Genomic DNA, 20,575 nt, shown 5'->3' on the forward strand with positions numbered 1-20,575 from the left:
GTGGCCTCCCTGAGACTCATTGAGCTATCAGTGAAGTGGAGAGACGTGTTTGGCTGACAGAGGTGACACTCTATCTCGCTCACTCTCTCTCGCTCTGTCTGACCCTTGGCTGATTGTCACACACACACACACACACACACACACACACACACACACACACACACACACACACACACACACACACACTCACTCACACTCAGATGTGTTTCTGAGACATGTAGGATTTGCATTGCCAAGTAGCATGTTGTTTTGATAACTGTATTTAGAGTTTTGCACATGTATCCGCAGTATTGAACAATGCTTGTTAGCAATCTAAAAAAACTGTAAAGCAACAGTTGGCCAGTTATATCTACAGTAGTTTGGTAACCCATTTAGAAATCCTCCCTAATTTTTACATTTACATTTTTGTCATTTAGCAGACACTCTTATCCAGAGCGACCCACTGCGTGCATACATCTCTCATCCAGAGCGACCCACTGCGTGCAGTGCATACATCTCTCATACTAATGAAGGATGAACTGTGATTAAACACCGTGAAAATAATCTGACATGCTCCCGCCGGCCACCTCCAGGAAAATGTTTGATCAAATTGAACACACTATAATATACATTTCTGTATTGCAATATTTAGCTTTCTAAGTGTGTGTGTTTGTTTGTGTGTGAGAGTTTATGATAGCAAATCAATGCTATCAATGTAATTGAAAAATAGACTACAAAGTAACCATTCTATTTCTAAGCAAACATATATATATATTGTCTGTCCCCCCACACACACACACACACACACACCCACCCCTACAGGACTCAGGGGGTCTAGTATTCCACTACTGGGCATTGTTTGACGGCCATGCCGGCTCCGGAGCTGCAGTAGTGGCCTCCAAGCTCCTCCAAGCTCCTCCAACACCACATTGTCGAGCAGCTCCAGTCTGTCCTCAAGGTCCTAAGGAACCATGCTGTTATACCGCCCACCTTCTTCGGCGAGAAGTCTAACCACCACATGACCCCTGCACCCCTCCACCACAGAGGTTATTCACAGAGAAGAAGATCCAGCACGATAGCCTGGTGATGGGAGCCATGGAGAATGCCTTCAAGGAGATGGTGAGTGCCTGCCATGGCTGTTGTTGTTGCGTTGTGTGCATCTCAATGAGCCACTATTGTTTGAGGGAGAATATCAGAGTTGTGGAGATGTTGCCTCTGTCCTGGTTAGATTTGCCTTGTAGCTATTTTTCCTCACAGACCTCTCCCTCCCACCTCAGCCCCGACCCCTCATCCCACCACCACCTTCACCCAGTTCTAACGTACTTAGTCATTACATCTCTCCACCATGTCTATTCATCTCATCACATCATCCAGGTCTCAATCCACACAGAGAATAGCCCACCATCTGGTGTGACGTGTATCAGTATATACAATGCTCAGCCTAAAAATAGAACTGAATGTCATTGAGTGTACTAAGACCTAATACAGTGATAGCTTCAGTTCCATCTGTATGCTTAACTTAAAGAGTAATTGATTATTGAATCATGTTATCAACCATCTAAATCGCTGTCCTTTGTAAAATGTGATATGTTCTCGGATATTTAGCTTCCTAAATAGTTTCCTCCTGTTGTCTTCCTGAGGATGTGGCTTTATCTCTATATGTTCTCGGATATTTAGCTTCCTAAATAGTTTCCTCCTGTTGTCTTCCTGAGGATGTGGCTTTATCTCTTTATCCTTAAAGGGGCAATCTGCAATTCAAACAATAACAAAGCGACCACCCCACCACTGATTTGGTAAATAGCTGAGGGATGGGGCTGGAGAAATATAACCACTCTCAAATTCATAGACCGGCCTATGGATGCAAGGACGGACCATTCACAAGATCAAAATTATTGTTTTAACCATGTTTTGAGGCTATACAGTGTTAGTTTACAATTACTTTGTTCACAAACAAAGGAGTAAAACAAGCGTATATTGTGGGTTTTGATGGCCTAGCACAATTTAACTAAGCTCATGAGGCATTTATAAATTATATTCTTAAAAAATCAATGGGCATATACAAACGCAGATTGCCCCTTTTAATCTCAATTCACACAACACAAATGATTAAGTGCATTTTATGCAACACATTCATATAAAATCCCAAGTGGCAGATAATTACAGTCAGAGATGGGCAGTATTTCTGTTACATGTATTTGAGATATGTATTTCAATTACTTCTAAGTATTTTGTAATTTGTATTACACTTGGCTGAACTACACCCAAAGGTATTTTGTAACAAGATTCAAAATACAAAATACTTTTCTATACCATTTTTTAAAATAGCGGTTCACAATTTTGTGGCCTTCTTTCAACCTGCATTGGTATCAGAGGTCTGATACCTCTGAGCATCTGCAAAATGAACAATTGCAAAGCATGCTGAGTATTATTTTAGTGAGCTCCGCCCGAAACGAGGCCAATAGTAATACCCAGTGTGCTTTGCAGTTCATTTTAGTATGTTTATTTTCACATACACATTTGCATTTTGGTCATTTAGCAGACACTCTTATCCAGAGTGACTTACAGTCAGTGCATTCAACTAAGGTAGATAAACAACAACATATCACAGTCATAGCAAGTAAAACGTTTCTGTAACCGTTACAGATTAAACAAACAACTAGAGCTTAACTTTTTTCTCTAGTATACATAGTCTTTCCTGTACTCTCTCCTCTCCGCACAGGCTACACAAACGCCTCACACCGCGTGGCTGCTGCCTCTCTAACCTGGTGGTCCCTGCACGCACCACACACCTGGAGTTCCAGGTCTCAGGCAGCCTCTGGAACTGCCGTTCTGCTGTCAACAAGGCTGACTTCATCCCAGCCTATGCTACCCTCCAGTCCCTCGACTTCCTGGCGCTGACGGAAACATGGATTACCACTGAAAACACTGCTACTCCTACTGCTCTCTCCTCGTCTGACCATGTGTTCTCGCATACCCCGAGAGCATCTGGTCAGAGGGGTGGTGGCACAGGAATCCTCATCTCTCCCAAGTGGACATTCTCAATTTTTCCCCTAACCCATCTGTCTATCTCCTCATTTGAATTCCATGCTGTCACAGTCACTAGCCCATTTAAGCTTAATATCCTTGTCATCTATCACCCTCCAGGTTCCCTTGGAGAGTTCATCAATGAGCTTGACGCCTTGATAAGCTCCTTTCCTGAGGATGGCTCACCCCTCACAGTTTTGGGGGATTTCAACTTCCTACGTCTACATTTGACTCATTTCTCTCTGCCTCCTTCTTTCCACTCCTCTCCTCTTTTGACCTCACCCTCTCACCGTCCCCCCCTACTCACAAGGCAGGCAATACGCTTGACCTCATCTTCACTATATGCTGCTCTTCTACTAATCTCACTGCAACTCCCCTCCATGTCTCCGACCACTACTTTGTATCCTTTTCTCTCTCGCTCTCCTCCAACACTACTCACTCTGCCCCTACACAGATGGTAATGCGCCGCCGCAACCTTCGCTCTCTCTCCCACTACTCTCTCCTGTTCCATCCTATCATCTCTTCCCTCTGCTCAATCCTTCTCCCTCCAATCTCCTGATTCTGCCTCCTCAACCCTCCTCTCCTCCCTTTCTGCATCCTTTGACTCTCTGTGTCCCCTATTCTCCCGGCCGGCTCGGTCCTCCCCTCCAGCTCCGTGGCTTGATGACTCATTGCGAGCTCACAGAACAGAGCTCCGGGCAGCTGAGCGGAAATGGAACAAAACTAGACTCCCTGCCGACCTGGCATCTTTTCACTCCCTCCTCTCTACATTTTCTTCATCTGTTTCTGCTGCTAAGGCCACTTTCTACCACTCTAAATTCCAAGCATCTGCCTCTAACCCTAGGAAGCTCTTTACCACATTCTCCTCCCTGCTGAATCCTCCCCCCTCCTCCCTCTCTGTGGATGACTTCGTCAACCACTTTGAAAAGAAGGTTGACGACCTCGTTTGTTAAGTCTAATGACACTGCTGGTCCTGCTCACACTGCCCTACCCTATGCTTTGACTTCTTTCTCCCCTCTCTCTCCAGATAAAATCTCGCGACTTGTGACTGCAGGCCGCCCAACAACCTGCCCGCTTGACCCCATCCCCTCCTCTCTTCTCCAGACCATCTCCGGTGACCTTCTCCCCTACCTCACCTCGCTGATCAACTCATCCCTGACCGCTGGCTATGTCCCTTCCGTCTTCAAGAGAGCGAGAGGTGCACCCCTTCTCAAAAAACCAACACTCGATCCCTCTGATGTCAACAACTACAGACCAGTATCCCTTCTTTCTTTTCTTTCCAAAACTATTGAGCGTGCCGTCTTTAGCCAACTCTCTTGCTATCTCTCTCAGAATGACCTTCTTGATCCAAACCAGTCAGGTTTCAGGACTGGTCATTCAACTGAGACTGCTCTTCTCTGTGTCACAGAGGCTCTCCGCACTGCTAAAGTTAACTCTCTCTCCTCTGCTCTTGTCCTTCTAGACCTGTCTGCTGCCTTTGATACTGTGAACCATCAGATCCTCCTCTCCACCTTCTCCGAGCTGGGCATCTCCGGCGCGGATCACTCTTGGATTGCGTCCTACCTGACCGGTCGCTCCTACCAAGTGGCGTGGCGAGAAGCTGTCTCCGCACCACGTGCTCTCACCACTGGTGTCCCCCAGGGCTCAGTTCTAGGCCCTCTCCTATTCTCGCTATACACCAAGTCACTTGGCTCTGTCATATCCTCACATGGCCTCTCCTATCATTGCTACGCTGACGATACACAACTAATCTTCTCCTTTCCCCCTTCTGATAACCAGGTGGCGAATCGCATCTCTGCATGTCTGGCAGACATATCAGTATGGATGACGGATCACCACCTCAAGCTGAACCTTGGCAAGATGGAGCTGCTCTTCCTCCCGGGAAGGACTGCCCGTTCCATGATCTCGCCATCACGGTTGACAACTCCGTTGTGTCCTCCTCCCAGAGTGCGAAGAGCCTTGGCGTGACCCTGGACAACACCCTGTCGTTCTCCGCTAACATCAAGGCGGTGACCCGATCCTGCAGGTTCATGCTCTACAACATTCGGAGATGCGACCCTGCCTTACACAGGAAGCGGCACAGGTCCTAATCCAGGCACTTGTCATCTCCCGTCTGGATTACTGCAACTCGCTGTTGGCTGGGCTCCCTGCCTGTGCCATTAAACCCCTACAACTCATCCAGAATGCCGCAGCCTGTCTGGTGTTCAACCTTCCCAAGTTCTCTCACGTCACCACGCTCCTCCGCACACTCCACTGGCTTCCAGTTGAAGCTCGCATCTGTTACAAGACCATGGTGCTTGCCTATGGAGCCGTGAGGGGAACGGCACCTCCGTACCTTCAGGCTCTGATCAGTCCCTACACCCAAACGAGGGCACTGCATTCATCCACCTCTGGCCTGCTGGCTCCCCTTCCTCTGCGGAAGCATAGTTCCCGCTCAGCCCAGTCAAAACTGTTCGCTGCTCTGGCACCCCAATGGTGGAACAAGCTCCCTCACGACGCCAGGACAGCGGAGTCACTCACCACCTTCCGGAGACATTTGAAACCCCACCTCTTTAAGGAATACCTGGGATAGGATAAAGTAATCCTTCTACACCCCACCCCCCCCCAAAAAAAGAAATAAGAAAAAAAATAAAATAAGAAAATAAGGAAAAAAACATTGTAAAGTGGTTATCCCACTGGCTATAGGGTGAATGCACCAATTTGTAAGTCGCTCTGGATAAGAGCGTCTGCTAAATGACGTAAATGTAAATGTAAATGTACTGACCAGTATAGCCTTTTGTGTAATTCCTTGCTCTGCTGAGTTTCTGATTATCGCCACGGTATGCTTTCTGTGTGTGTTTTTATACAATGTATTTTACACACCAGTGCATAATCTGTCATTTACACACGCAAGTCTGATAGAGTATCTATTTACGCCTGTCCTTAGTATACATTCCTGTGTGCTATTTTCCATGTTGCCTTTATTTTTCATGTTGCCTCTGATGTGATAATGTTGTAGATTTGTTTTGTACAGTGGGGAAAAAATGTATTTAGTCAGCCTCCAATTGTGCAAGTTCTCCCACTTAAAAAGATGAGAGAGGCCTGTAATTTTCATCATAGGTACACGTCAACTATGACAGACAAAATGAGGAGAAAATCACATTGTAGGATTTTTTATGAATTTATTTGCAAATTATGGTGGAAAATACTTTGTTATATACCCTTTGTTGGCAATGACACAGGTCAAACGTTTTCTGTAAGTCTTCACAAGGTTTTCACACACTGTTGCTGGTATTTTGGCCCATTCCTCCATGCAGATCTCCTCTAGAGCAGTGATGTTTTGGGGCTGTCGCTGGGCAACACGGACTTTCAACTCCCTCCAAAGATTTTCTATGGGGTTGACATCTGGAGACTGGCTAGGCCACTCCAGGACATTGAAATGCTTCTTACGAATCCACTCCTTTGTTGCCCGGGCGGTGTGTTTGGGATCATTGTCACGCTGAAAGACCCAGCCACGTTTCATCTTCAATGCCCTTGCTGATGGAAGGAGGTTTTCACTCAAAATCTCACGATACATGGCCCCATTCATTCTTTCCTTTACACGGATCAGTCGTCCTGGTCCCTTTGCAGAAAAACAGCCCCAAAGCATGATGTTTCCACCCCCATGCTTCACAGTAGGTATGGTGTTCTTTGGATGCAACTCAGCATTCTTTGTCCTCCAAACACGACGAGTTGAGTTTTTACCAAAAAGTTATATTTCGGTTTCATCTGACCATATGACATTCTCCCAATCCTCTTCTGGATCATCCAAATGCACTCTAGCAAACTTCAGACGGGCCTGGACATGTACTTGCTTAAGCAGGGGGACACGTCTGGCACTGCAGGATTTGAGTCCCTGGCGGCGTAGTGTGTTACTGATGGTAGGCTTTGTTACTTTGGTCCTAGCGCTCTGCAGGTCATTCACTAGGTCCCCCCGTGTGGTTCTGAGATTTTTGCTCACCGTTCAAATCAAATCAAATCAAATCAAATCAAATTTTATTGGTCACATGCGCCGAATACAACAGGTGCAGACATTACAGTGAAATGCTTACTTACAGCCCTTAACCAACAGTGCATTTATTTTAAACAAAAAAAGTAAGAATAAAACAACAACAAAAAAAGTGTTGAGAAAAAAAGAGCAGAAGTAAAATAAAGTGACAGTAGGGAGGCTATATATACAGGGGGGTACCGTTGCAGAGTCAATGTGCGGGGGCACCGGCTAGTTGAGGTAGTTGAGGTAATATGTACCGTTCTTGTGATCATTTTGACCCCACGGGGTGAGATCTTGCGTGGAGCCCCAGATCGAGGGAGATTATCAGTGGTCTTGTATGTCTTCCATTTCCTAATAATTGCTCCCACAGTTGATTTCTTCAAACCAAGCTGCTTACCTATTGCAGATTCAGTCTTCCCAGCCTGGTGCAGGTCTACAATTTGGTTTCTGGTGTCCTTTGACAGCTCTTTGGTCTTGGCCATAGTGGAGTTTGGAGTGTGACTGTTTGAGGTTGTGGACAGGTGTCTTTTATACTGATAACAAGTTCAAACAGGTGCCATTAATACAGGTAATGAGTGGAGGACAGAGGAGCCTCTTAAAGAAGAAGTTACAGGTCTGTGAGAGCCAGAAATCTTGCTTGTTTGTAGGTGACCAAATACTTATTTTCCACCATAATTTGCAAATAAATTTATCAAAAATCCTACAATGTGATTTTCTGGAGCATTCTTTTTCTCAATTTGTCTGTCATAGTTGACGTGTACCTATGATGAAAATTACAGGCCTCTCTCATCTTTTTAAGTGGGAGAACTTGCACAATTGGTGGCTGACTAAATACTTTTTTCCCCCACTGTGTATAGTTATTTACCTGTCATGTGACATTTACCTGTCCCCACCTCTATTTCTAGAGACACGTCAGCTTCCATCCACAACGCTGCCTAATTTTTTATTAAATACATTTCAAAATAAAATTATTTTGTAGTTTATTTTGAGACATTGATCTTTATGATATTTTGTAATTGTATTTTCTCATTTTTGCCCAGCCCTGATTAGTCACTTACCAACAGCTGTTTTGTAGGCAGCTGTCTATTCCTTGTGGCCTTACTCATAGTAATTTTCATATGCAGACTCAAAGCTTGTCATCTCTCAGAGATGGTATACTGTATATGGCCTCTAGATGGCAATGTAAGTTAATATGGGATGCTCTCAAGTCTCCCACCCTGAGCTCCTTCCCATGTAAATTAAATCTGCCCAACGCAAGCTTATCCTAGCTCATGTTCCCCTAACATTTCGTAAGGCTAAGACCAATGAAACTGCCTGCATTTTGAAGAGCCTGAGGCGCAATCAGCCAGCAGCAAGATACTGTAACCTTTAAAGAGCATTACCTGCTGCAGGGCTTAGTCATACTGTACATCAGGGCAGAAAGGATGTACTATAGTACAGTAGTATGGGAGATGAATTTATGAACATACACTTTAGGCTTACTCCGGCTGACCCTACTGTATGTGTTGGCTGTTTTTTGTTTTTTACTTATACCGACTTCAGCTGTCTTCCAACCCCCACAGAGTTTGAAAGGATCTATTTATTGTTGCATATCTTTACATTGTCTCAGAATGTCCTGCATTTCCCAGTGTTCCATTGGTTCCATTGCGCCAGGCAATCTCAAGCAAAAAATGATGTACTCTTTGAACTCAGGTCTGGTGGGGGTGGAAGGGCCTTATCATGGCATAACCCTCAGCTGCCCCCTGTCTGTGTTGTACAGAGTCATCAGATGGCCGATCAGCATCCAGGCAGAATACACGGGAGAGAAACCCCACCACAGCTCCTCTCTCCCTCACATGCACCTTCTGCACAGACGGCACACACAGCAAACACACACACAACTTTCACGGTGCAGTGCATCTGCCCCAGATCACTGTTTATTGCCTTTTAGCCTATTCTCTTCCTCAGAGACTTCTGAAGGAAGTCTTCTTGCTTTAACTAGATGTTAATTGCATGTTATATTTATATTCTGTCTCCTATTAGTTTAATAGATTTTTGGGTCAAATTCAAAATCAACATGTTATTCACTGTACTTTTTAAATGTTCTTATTCTCATGTTAGATTGTATGCCTTACACCCAATTTTAGGTTGACTAACGTGTGTGTGTGCTTGTGTGTTCAGGATGCCCAGATAGAGAAGGAGAAGCAGGTGTATAGCATCACAGGAGGATGCACAGCACTGTGTGTTGTTTATCTGCTTGGAATGCTATATGTGGGAAACGCAGGAGACAGCAGGTTAGTGTGTGTGTGTTGTATCTATCCTGATTTGATCCTGAACTGCCTTGTCCCAAAAATACACAAACCTACTCTTAACATATTGGCGGTATGCTAGGCTAGTCTAACGTGTCAGTGTTTCCCGTATATTCATTTTTTTCATTTTTGTAATATATCTTTTTAAAGAGAGAGTGCGAGATTTTGGCAATTAAGGTCAATATCCGCACCCCCGCATAAATCTAATATGCATAATAAAAAAATCCCCATAATAATCCCTCAATTTAAGCTAGAGATATATATTTTTGCATTGGATGCATCTCAATCCACACATCCGTGGTGAAAAGTGACAGCGCTAGAGCGGTGTTTGTTAGACCATGAGATCCCAAAAATCGGTCTTCTTACAAAATCGTCTGTAGCGTCCGAACGGTTTGGACTATAAACTATTATGACCCCTCAATGGAAAGATGAGAATCTCACCCCCACAAGTGTCTTGGGACTCATCTGAAGTCGGTACAGCCGATCTGCGCACTGTCTGTAGCGTCCGAACAGTTTGTGCTACACTCTAATGCCCACAGGCCTCACAAGACTCATCTGAAGGTCCACCAGTACCAGTTAAAAAATGTATGGAAGTATATATGGAGACTGTTTAGTGCCAAAAATAAGTGATTAAATACATGTAAAATCAAGTAGCAAAATGATCCTTGGTATGACCTTAAAACAATTCCATATAGCTTAATAGAACACCCCCCCCCCCCCACACCAAAAAAATAATACAACAGAAAATATATATACAGAGCATTTCTCTGTGTTTTTTTCTGGGGTGGGGGTGGGGGGCATTAAGGTTGATGTGCTTATTGATTGTGACCTGCGGATGCCTTGTTCATCTCGCCCGGGCAGAGACTAAGGTGTGAGCTTGTTTTTCCCAGTTTTTTTTATTTTTTATTTCTGTTCACGCCTAAATAAAATTATCAATATTCATTTTTTATTTTAAAGCATTGTAAACTTTTTATTTTTGGTCCAGTGGATGATTGGTCTGTGGCCTTGACTGTCTGTGAGTGGTTGCATTTCTCCACCCCATCCCTTAACTGTTTACAGGAACAATGGTGAGGTGTTTGCTCTGTCCCTATTCTATAGATTGCCCTTTAACCTTTTGTAGCCTTCTGCCTGGTGTGTTTAACTTGTCTAAAGTATGGTATCTTTAAAGTTATTTTTTTTTTATATGTATTATTTGTATTTTTTTCTAGTTGAGTATATTATTTATATTGCTTTGTCTTGTCTGTGTGTGTGTAAAACTTAATAAACAGAGTTCTCAAAAAAAAAAGAAAATATATATACAGTGTGTGCGAATGTAGTAAGTTATGGAGGTAAGGCAATAAATAAATAGGCCATAGTACAAAAATAGTTACAATTTCGTAATTAACACTGGAATGATAGATGTGTAATGTGCAAATAGAGATACTGGGGTGCAAATTAGCAAAATAAATAACAATATGGGGATGAGGTAGTCGGGTGGGCTAATTTCAGAATGGCTGTGTACAGGTGCAGTGATCGGTAAGCTGCTCTGACAACTGACGCTTAAAGTTAGTGAGGGAGATAAGTGTCTCCAGCTTCAGAGATTTTTGCAGTTCGTTCCAGTCATTGGCAGCAGAGAACTGGAAGGAATGGCGGCCAAAGGAGGTGTTGGCTTTAGGGATGACCAGTGAGATATACCTGCAGGAGCGCAGACTACGGGTGGGTGTTGCTATGGTGACCAGTGAGCTAAGATAAGAAAAGGATTTGCCTAGCAGTGATTTATAGATGACCTGGAGCCAGTGGGTTTGGCGACGAATAAGTAGTGAGGGCCAGCCAACAAGAGCGTACAGGTCACAATGGTGGGTAGTATATGGGGCTTTGGTGACTAACGGATGGCACTGTGATAGACTACATCCAATTTGCTAAGTAGAGTGTTGGAGGCTATTTTGTAAATGACATCGCCGAAGTCAAGGATCGGTAGGATAGTCATTTTTACGAGGGCATGTTTGGCAGCATGAGTGAAGGAGGCTTTGTTGCGAAATAGGAAGCCGATTCTAGATCTAACTTTTGATTGGAGATGCTTAATGTGAGTCTGGAAGGAGAGTTTACAGTCTAACCAGAAACCTAGGTATTTGTAGTTGTCCACATACTCTAGGTCAGACCCGCCGAGAATAGTGATTCTAATCGGGTGGGAGGGTGCAAGCAGCGTTCGGTTGAAGAGCATGCATTTAGTTTTACTAGTGTTTAAGAGCAGTTGGAGGCTACGGAAGGAGTGTTGTATGGCGTTGAAGCTCGTTTGGAGGTTTGTTAACACAGTGTCCAATGAAGGGCCAGATGTATACAAAATGGTGTCATCCACATAGAGGTGGATCCGAGCATCACCAGCAGCAAGAGCGACATCATTGATATACACAGAGAATAGAGTCGGCCCGAGAATTTCACCCTGTGGCATCCCCATAGAGACGGCCAGAGGTCCAGACAACAGGCCCTCCGATTTGACACATTGAAGTAGTTGGTGAACCAGGCGAGGCAGTCATTAGAGAAACCAAGGCTATTTAGTCTGCCAATAAGAATGCGGTGGTTGACAGAGTCGAAAGCCTTGGCCAGGTCGATGAAGACGGCTGCGCAGTACTGTCTTTTATCGATCGCGGTTATAATATCGTTTAGGACCTTGAGCGTGGCTGAGATGCACCCCATGACCAGCTCGGAAACCGGATTGCATAGCGGAGAAGGTACGGTGGGATTCGAAATGGTCGGTGATCTGTTTGTTAACTTGGCTTTCAAATGCTTTTGAAAGGCAGGGCAGGATGGATATAGGTCTGTAACAGGTTGGATCTAGAGTGTCACCCCCTTTGAAGAGGGGGATGACCGCGGCAGCTTTCCAATCTCTGGGGATCTCAGACGTTATGAAAGAGAGGTTGAACAGGCTAGTAATTGGGGTTGCGACAATTTCGGCGGCTAATTTTAGAAAAAAAGGGTCCATATTGTCTAGCCCAGCTGATTTGGAGGGGTCCAGATTTTTCAGCACTTTCAGAACATCAGCTGTCTGAATTTGTGTGAAGGAGAAGCGGGGGGCATGGGCAAGTTGCAGCGGAGGGTGCAGAGCTTGTGGCCGGGGTAGTGGTAGCCAGGTGGAAAGCATGGCCAGCCGTAGCAAAATGCTTGTTGAAATTCTCGATTATTGTAGATTTATTGGTGTCCCAAAACTTTTTGGAGTTAGTGCTACAGGATGCAAATTTCTGTTTGAAAAAGCTAGCCTTTGCTTTCCTAACTGATTGTGTATATTGGTTCCTGACTTCCCTGAAAAGTTGTATATCGCAGGGGCTGTTCGATGCTAATGCAGTACTTCACAGGATATTTTTGTGCTGGTCAAGGGAAGTCAAGTCTGAGGAGAACCAAGGGCTAAATCTGTTCATAGTTCTGAATTTTTTGAATGGGGCATGCTTATTTAAGATTGAGAGGAAAGCACTTTTAAAGAACAACCAGGCATCCTCTACTGACGGAATGAGGTCAATATCCATCCAGGATACCCGGGCCAGGTCAATTAGAAAGGCCTGCTCGCTAAAGTGTTTTAGGGAGCGTTTGACAGTGATGAGGGGTGGTCGTTTAACCGCGGACCCATTACGGACCTGTCTATGTAAGGTCCCACAGTTGAAAGTGCATGTCAGAGCAAAAACCAAGCCATGAGGTCGAAGGAATTGTCTGTAGAGCTCCGAGTTAGGATTGTGTCGAGGCACAGATCTGGGGAAGGGTACCAAAACATTTTGGCAGCATTGAAGGTCCCCAAGAACACAATGGCCTCCATAATTCTTAAATGGAAGAAGTTTGGAACCATCAAGACTCTTCCTAGAGCTGGCCGCCCGGCCAAACTGAGCAATCGGGAGAGAAGGGCCTTGGTCAGGGAGGTGACCAAGAACCCGATGGTCACTCTGACAGAGCTCCAGAGTTCATCTGTGGAGATGGGAGAACCTTCCAGAAGGACAACCATCTCTGCAGCACTCCACCAATCAGGCATTTATGGTAGAGTGGCCAGATGGAAGCGTCACATCTGGAGGAAACCTGGTACCATCCCTACGGTGAAGCATGGTGGTGGCAGCATCATGCTGTGGGATTTTTTTCAGCGGCAGGGACTGGGAGACTAGTCAGGATCGAGGGAAAGAGAGCAAAGTACAGAGAGATCCTTGATGAAAATCTGCTCCATCTGCTAAACACGTGTATAAGACCAATAAAATGTGATTTGATTGGGGCTAAGGTTCACCTTCCAAAAGGACAACGACCCTAAGCACACAGCCAAGACAATGCAGGAGTGGCTTCGGGACAAGTCTCTGAATGTCCTTGAGTGGGACCAGGCAGAGCCCGGACTTGAACCCGATCAAACATCTCTGGAGAGACCTGAAAATAGCTGTGCAGCAATGTTCCCCATTCAACGTGACAGAGCTTGACAGGATCTGCAGAGAAGAATGGGAGAAACTCCCCAAATACAGGTGTGCCAAGCTTGTAGCGTCATACCAAAGAGGACTTGAGGCTGTAATCCGTTTTTTTTTTCTTCATAAATTTACAAAAATAAATAAAAAACAGTTTTTGCTTTGTCATTATGGGGTATTGTGTGTAGATTGAGTGGGGGGAGGGGAACTATTTAAGGTGTCTAAATACTTTCCGAATGCACTGTATGCTCAGTAAAACCAGTCAAATCCATATACTGTAGCTGCCTACATGCACACTGAAAAGGGGTTACCGTGAATTTGATAGTAATTACAGGCAGCTCGGTGGCAAGTAAAATTATGTATTTAATATTACAGTACACCTACTGTATTCACAAAGATTATCAGAGGGATTTTTTAGGCTGAACTGATGGGGAATCCATTTCGACGGCAGCAAAATGGAAGAATCTCAATTAGAGGTAACCTAACATTAGCTAGCTTGCTAGCTTAGCTGGACTAAGTTAGCTAGCTTGCTACAGTGCTGTATAGAACTCTGAAAGCCATCAGCTAAATCACATAGCTATCTTTTGGATACACACTACTGTCAATCAATTTAGCCTAAGCCATGCTAGTCACTGCTACACTGGTAGCTACCTTCAGCAGAGTAAACATATTTGACTAACGTTAGCAAATAAGAGTATCTGAATCTGGTAGCCAGAATTTCCACTCTTGTCTGGAAAACACTCAGCTACTTCGGCAATTCTATTTTTAGTAACAAACTCACTCTCTTTGTGTTGTTAGCAATGATGAATGTGTATAAATTGTCTATGGTTGGTTAGCTTGTTGGTTCTCAGCTGGCTAGACATCTTGCTGCCAATTTAGTGATGCTAGCTAACAGCAAGCTGACTCTATTGAAATGTCCATGTTAGGTGTGCTAAGCTAGCCAGTCTAATAGAGATCAATACAATTAGTGGGGTGGTTAAATTGTGTATTGTTATGTATTTTGTTGTAGGTGGTACAGAATCTGATTCCACCAGCATGTTCTTCCAACCCCTAGCTCTGCACAAGGTGAAGGTAAGTATTTACAAGCTGATGGTTAAGATAGCTGAATTTACAGTAAGAATGGCATAAACATGAATTGGGTAGTGTTTGTATGGGTATGTGTTTGTGTTATGGGGTTATACAGTGCCTTGCAAAAGTATTCATCCCCCTTGGCGTTTATCCTATTTTGTTGCATTACAACCTGCAATTTAAATGGATTTTTATTTGGATTTCATGTAATGGACATACACAAAATAGTCCAAATTGGTGAAGTGAAATAAAAAAATTTACTTGTTTCAAAAAATTCGAAAAATAAATAACAGAAAAGTGGTGCGTGCATATGTATTCACCCCCTTTGCTGTGAAGCCCCTAAATAAGATCTGGTGCAACCAATTACCTTCAGAAGTCACATAATTAGTTAAATAAAGTCCACCTGTGTGCAATCTAAGTGTCACATGATCTGTCACGTGATCTCAGTATATATACACCTGTTCTGAAAGGCCCCAGAGTCTGCAACACCACTAAGCAAGGGGCACCACCAAGCAAGCGGCACTATGAAGACCAAGGCACTCTCCAAACAGGTCAGGGACAAAGTTGTGGAGAAGTACAGATCAGGGTTGGGTTATAAAAAAATATCAAAAACTTTGAACATCCCATGGAGCACCATTAAATCCATTATTAAAAAATTGAAATAATATGGTACCACAACAAACCTGCCAAGAGAGGACCGCCCACCAAAACTCACAGACCAGGCAAGGAGGGCATTAATCAGAGAGGCAACAAAGAGACCAAAGATAACCCTGAAGGAGCTGCAAAGCTCCACAGCGGAGATTGGAGTATCTGTCCATAGGACCACTTTAAGCCATACACTCCACAGAGCTGGGCTTTACGGAAGAGTAGCCAGAAAAAAGTCATTGCTTAAAGAAAAAAATAAGCAAATACATTTGATGTTCGCCAAAAGGCATGTGGGAGACTCCCTTAAACATATGGAAGAAGGTACTCTGGTCAGATGAGACTAAAATTGAGCTTTTTGGCCATGAAGGAAAACGCTATGTCTGGTGCAAACCCAACACCTCTCATCACCCCGAGAACACCATCCCCACAATGAAGCATGGTGGTGGCAGAATCATGCTGTGGGGATGTTTTTCATCGGCAGGGACTGGGAAACTGGTCAGAATACAGGGAAATTCTTGAGGGAAACCTGTTTCAGTCTTCCAGAGATTTGAGACTCACCTTCCAGCAAGACAATGACCTTAAGCATACTGCTAAAGCAACACTCGAGTGGTTTAAGGGGAAACATTTAAATGTCTTGGAATGGTCTAGTGAAAGCCCAGACCTCAATCCAATTGAGAATCTGTGATATGACTTGCTGAACACCAGCGGAACCCATCCAACTTGAAGGAGCTGGAGCAGTTTTGCCTTGAAGAATGGGCAAAAATCCCAGTGGCTAGATTTGCCAAGCTTATAGAGACATACCCCAAGAGACTTGCAGCTGTAATTGCTGCAAAAGGTGGCTCTACAAAGTATTGACTTTTGAGGGGTGAATAGTTATGCACGTTCAGGTTTTCTGTTTTTCACAATAAAAAATATTTTGCATCTTCAAAGTGGTAGGCATGTTGTGTAAATCAAATGATACAAACCCCCAAAAAATCCAGGTTTTACGGCAACAAAATAGGAAAAATGCCAAGGGGTTGAATACTTTTGCAAGCCACTGTAGGTGGTTAGAAAGCCTGGGGACCACAGAGTACCTTACAGACCATGTAATCAATTTAGTCTACCCCTTTTCTCTGTTTGCCTTTTCTTTTTGTAAAACTCAGGTTATCTGGAGTCCTTCCACGGTGCCCTGCTGAAATATACATGAGCATGAGGGAGCGGACACACCTTGCAGTTATGGAGCACAACAAGATTGTGGGACAGAAACCAGCAAGGGACACTGAAAGGTATAAAATCAAGACTACAACAGTAATGACACAACCACCTCATTCTTCTCTCTGCAGATTCTCAAAACACAATACAAAAACATTACTACAAAAATCCTCCTGCCAAGGGCAACTATTGACAAGAATGATCTGTCAAAGTCAATGGGCTGGGGGAGGTTTACAGACAGTTCTTTGAGATGAGTAATGTTTTTCTGGTTATGCAGGGTTGTGTTTAGAGACGGTACATTTATGTATGAGAGTGTTCGAGAGGTGCCATTTCTCCTCAATCTCCCACGCACAACAATATACAGTGGCAAGAAAAAGTATGTGAATTCTTTGGAATTACATGGATTTCTGCACAAATTGGTCATAAAATTTGAAATGATCTTCATCTAAGTCACAACAATAAACAAACATAGTGTGCTTAAACTAATAACATACAAAATATTGTATTTTTGTTGTCTATATTGAATACGTCATTTAAACATTCACATGTACATCAGTCCACGGTAAGACAAATTGTCTATAAATGAAGAAAGTTCAGCACTGTTGCTACTCTCCCTAGGAGTGGCCGTCCTGCAAAGATGACTGCAAGAGCACAGCGCAGAATGCTCAATGAGGTTAAGAAGAATCCAGCTAAAGATTTACAGAAATCTCTGGAACATGATAACATCTCTGTTGAATAGTCTACGATACGTAAAACACTAAACAATAATGGTGTTCATGGGAGGACACCACGGAAGAAGCCACTGCTGTCCCAAAAAAACATTGCTGCACGTCTGAAGTTCGCAAAAGACCACCTGGATGTTCCACAGCGCTACTGGCAAAATATTCTGTGGACAAATGAAACTAAAGTTGAGTTGTTTGGAAGGAACACACAACACTGTGTGGAGAAAAAAAGGCACAGCACACCAACATCAAACCCTCATCCCAATTGTAAAGTATGGTGGAAGGAGCATCATGGTTTGGGGCTGCTTTGTTGCCTCAGGGGCTGGACAGCTTGCTATCATCAACGGAAAAATGATTTCCCAAGTTTATCAAGACATTTTGCAGGAGAATGTAAGGCTATCTGTCCGCCAATTGAAGCTCAACAGAAGTTGGGTGATGCAACAGGGCAACGCTCCAAAACACAGACAGAAGTAAATCAACAACAGAATGGCCTCAACAGAAGAAAATACGCATTCTGGAGTGGCCCAGTCAGAGTCCTGACCTCAACCCGATTTGAGATGCTGTGGCATGAACTCAAGAGAGCGGTTCACACCAGACATCCCAAGAATATTGCTGAACTGAAACAGTTTGGTAAAGAGGAATGGTCCAAAATTCCTCATGACTGTTGGTTGAGGTTATTGCTGCCAAAGGGTTCACATACTTTTTCTACCCTGCACTGTGAATGTTTTACACAGTGTGTTTAATAAGGACATGAAAACATATAATTGTTTGTGTGTTATTAGTTTAAGCAGAATGTGTTTGTCTATTGTTGTGACTTAGATGAAGATCAGATAAAATTTTATGACCAATTTATGCAGAATTCCAGGTAATTCCAAAGGGTTCACATACTTTTTCTTGCCACTGTATACTGTGTAAGAACTGCCCTCCTAAGAATTTTCACACCTATTGCAGCCCCCCAGGCCATTCACTTTGTTGACTTTCCTCTCAAAAGCATTTCCCAGTGTCGCCCTAAACAATACACTAGCCTGTCTCTAAACACTTAGGTCCCATCATCCCAGAGGATTTTGCGTTGTGTCCGCCTCCCTTTCAAAAAAGCCTGTTTTGGGAGAGGGACGGGTCCAGATCAGGAAGCACTGCACCACACGAGTTGAAGTCTTTCAGAGACTGGAAAAAATGTGTCACCTTGTATACAGTGCCTTCTTATTCTACATTTTGTTGTGTTACAGCCTGAATTTAAAATGGATTTAAAAAAATGTTTCTCTCACTCATCTAAACACAATACCCCATAATGACAAAGTGAAATATAGAACATTACACCCCCTGAGTCAATACTTCAGCTTTAATATTGCAGATAGATTGTGGCTTCCGTCAATTTAATATATATACAGTGGGGGAAAAAAGTATTTAGTCAGCCACCAATTGTGCAAGTTCTCCCACTTAAAAAGATGAGAGAGGCCTGTAATTTTCATCATAGGTACACGTCAACTATGACAGACAAAATGAGAAAAAAAAATCCAGAAAATCACATTGTAGGATTTTTTATGAATTTATTTGCAAATTATGGTGGAAAATAAGTATTTGGTCAATAACAAAAGTTTCTCAATACTTTGTTAAATACCCTTTGTTGGCAATGACACAGGTCAAACGTTTTCTGTAAGTCTTCACAAGGTTTTCACACACTGTTGCTGGTATTTTGGCCCATTCCTCCATGCAGATCTCCTCTAGAGCAGTGTTGTTTTGGGGCTGTCGCTGGACAACACGGACTTTCAACTCCCTCCAAAGATGTTCTATGGGGTTGAGATCTGGAGACTGGCTAGGCCACTCCAGGACCTTGAAATGCTTCTTACGAAGCCACTCCTTCGTTGCCCGGTCGGTGTGTTTGGGATCATTGTCATGCTGAAAGACCCAGCCACGTTTCATATTCAATGCCCTTGCTGATGGAAGGAGGTTTTCACTCAAAATCTCACGATACATGGCCCCATTCATTCTTTCCTTTACACGGATCAGTCGTCCTGGTCCCTTTGCAGAAAAACAGCCCCAAAGCATGATGTTTACACCCCCCATGCTTCACAGTAGGTATGGTGTTCTTTGGATGCAACTCAGCATTCTATGTCCTCCAAACACGACGAGTTGAGTTTTTACCAAAAAGTTCTATTTTGGTTTCATCTGACCAAACCAAATGCACTCTAGCAAACTTCAGATGGGCCTGGACATGTACTGGCTTAAGCAGGGGGACACGTCTTGCACTGCAGGATTTGAGTCCCTGGCAGTGTGTTACTGATGGTAGGCTTTGTTACTTTGGTCCCAGCTCTCTGCAGGTCATTCACTAGGTCCCCCTGTGTGGTTCTGGGATTTTTGCTCACCGTTCTTGTGATCATTTTGACCCCACGGGGTGAGATCTTGCGTGGAGCCCCAGATCGAGGGAGATTATCAGTGGTCTTGTATGTCTTCCATTTCCTAATAATTGCTCCCACAGTTGATTTCTTCAAACCAAGCTGCTTACCTATTGCAGATTCAGTCTTCCCAGCCTGGTGCAGGTCTACAATTTTGTTTCTGGTGTCCTTTGACAGCTCTTTGATCTTGGCCATAGTGAAGTTTGGAGTGTGACTGTGAGGTTGTGGACAGGTGTCTTTTATACTGATAACAAGTTCAAACAGGTGCCATTAATACAGGTAACGAGTGGAGGACAGAGGAGCCTCTTAAAGAAGAAGTTACAGGTCTGTGAGAGCCAGAAATCTTGCTTGTTTGTAGGTGACCAAATACTTTTTTCCACCATAATTTGCAAATAAATTCATAAAAAATCCTACAATGTGGTTTTCTGGATTATTTTTCCTCAATTTGTCTGTCATAGTTGACGTGTACCTATGATGAAAATTACAGGCCTCTCTCATCTTTTTAAGTGGGAGAACTTGCACAATTGGTGGCTGACTAAATACTTTTTTCCCCCACTGTATTTTTATTTTTTATTTATTTTATTTTAAAAATATATTTTCCTTTATTTTTTTTTCCCTAACCCCACCACCCCTACCCTAATTGGAGTGAACTAATGGACAACAACACTTAGGCTTCTACTTCCAGCTTACACATACTATATACATTTTACGGACACAGTATATTTTAGAATAGTTATCTTTTGTTTGTTTTTAGTCCCTTCAGCTCCACTCAACCTCTCCCATCTATCTCTGAACACCATCCAGTTTTGATTTTTGCCATCTATTTTTCAACCGTGCTGTGATGTTTCACAAAAGT

The 20,575-nt window shown here is 43.5% G+C and overlaps 1 pseudogene; it reads left to right on the forward strand.

Moving 5' to 3' along the window:
- Positions 1–20,575, forward strand: part of LOC121555115 — a 41,031-nt pseudogene that overhangs the window by 7,904 nt on the left and 12,552 nt on the right.

Source organism: Coregonus clupeaformis, chromosome 40, assembly GCF_020615455.1.
Source record: "Coregonus clupeaformis isolate EN_2021a chromosome 40, ASM2061545v1, whole genome shotgun sequence".
NCBI classification, from domain to species: domain Eukaryota; kingdom Metazoa; phylum Chordata; class Actinopteri; order Salmoniformes; family Salmonidae; genus Coregonus; species Coregonus clupeaformis.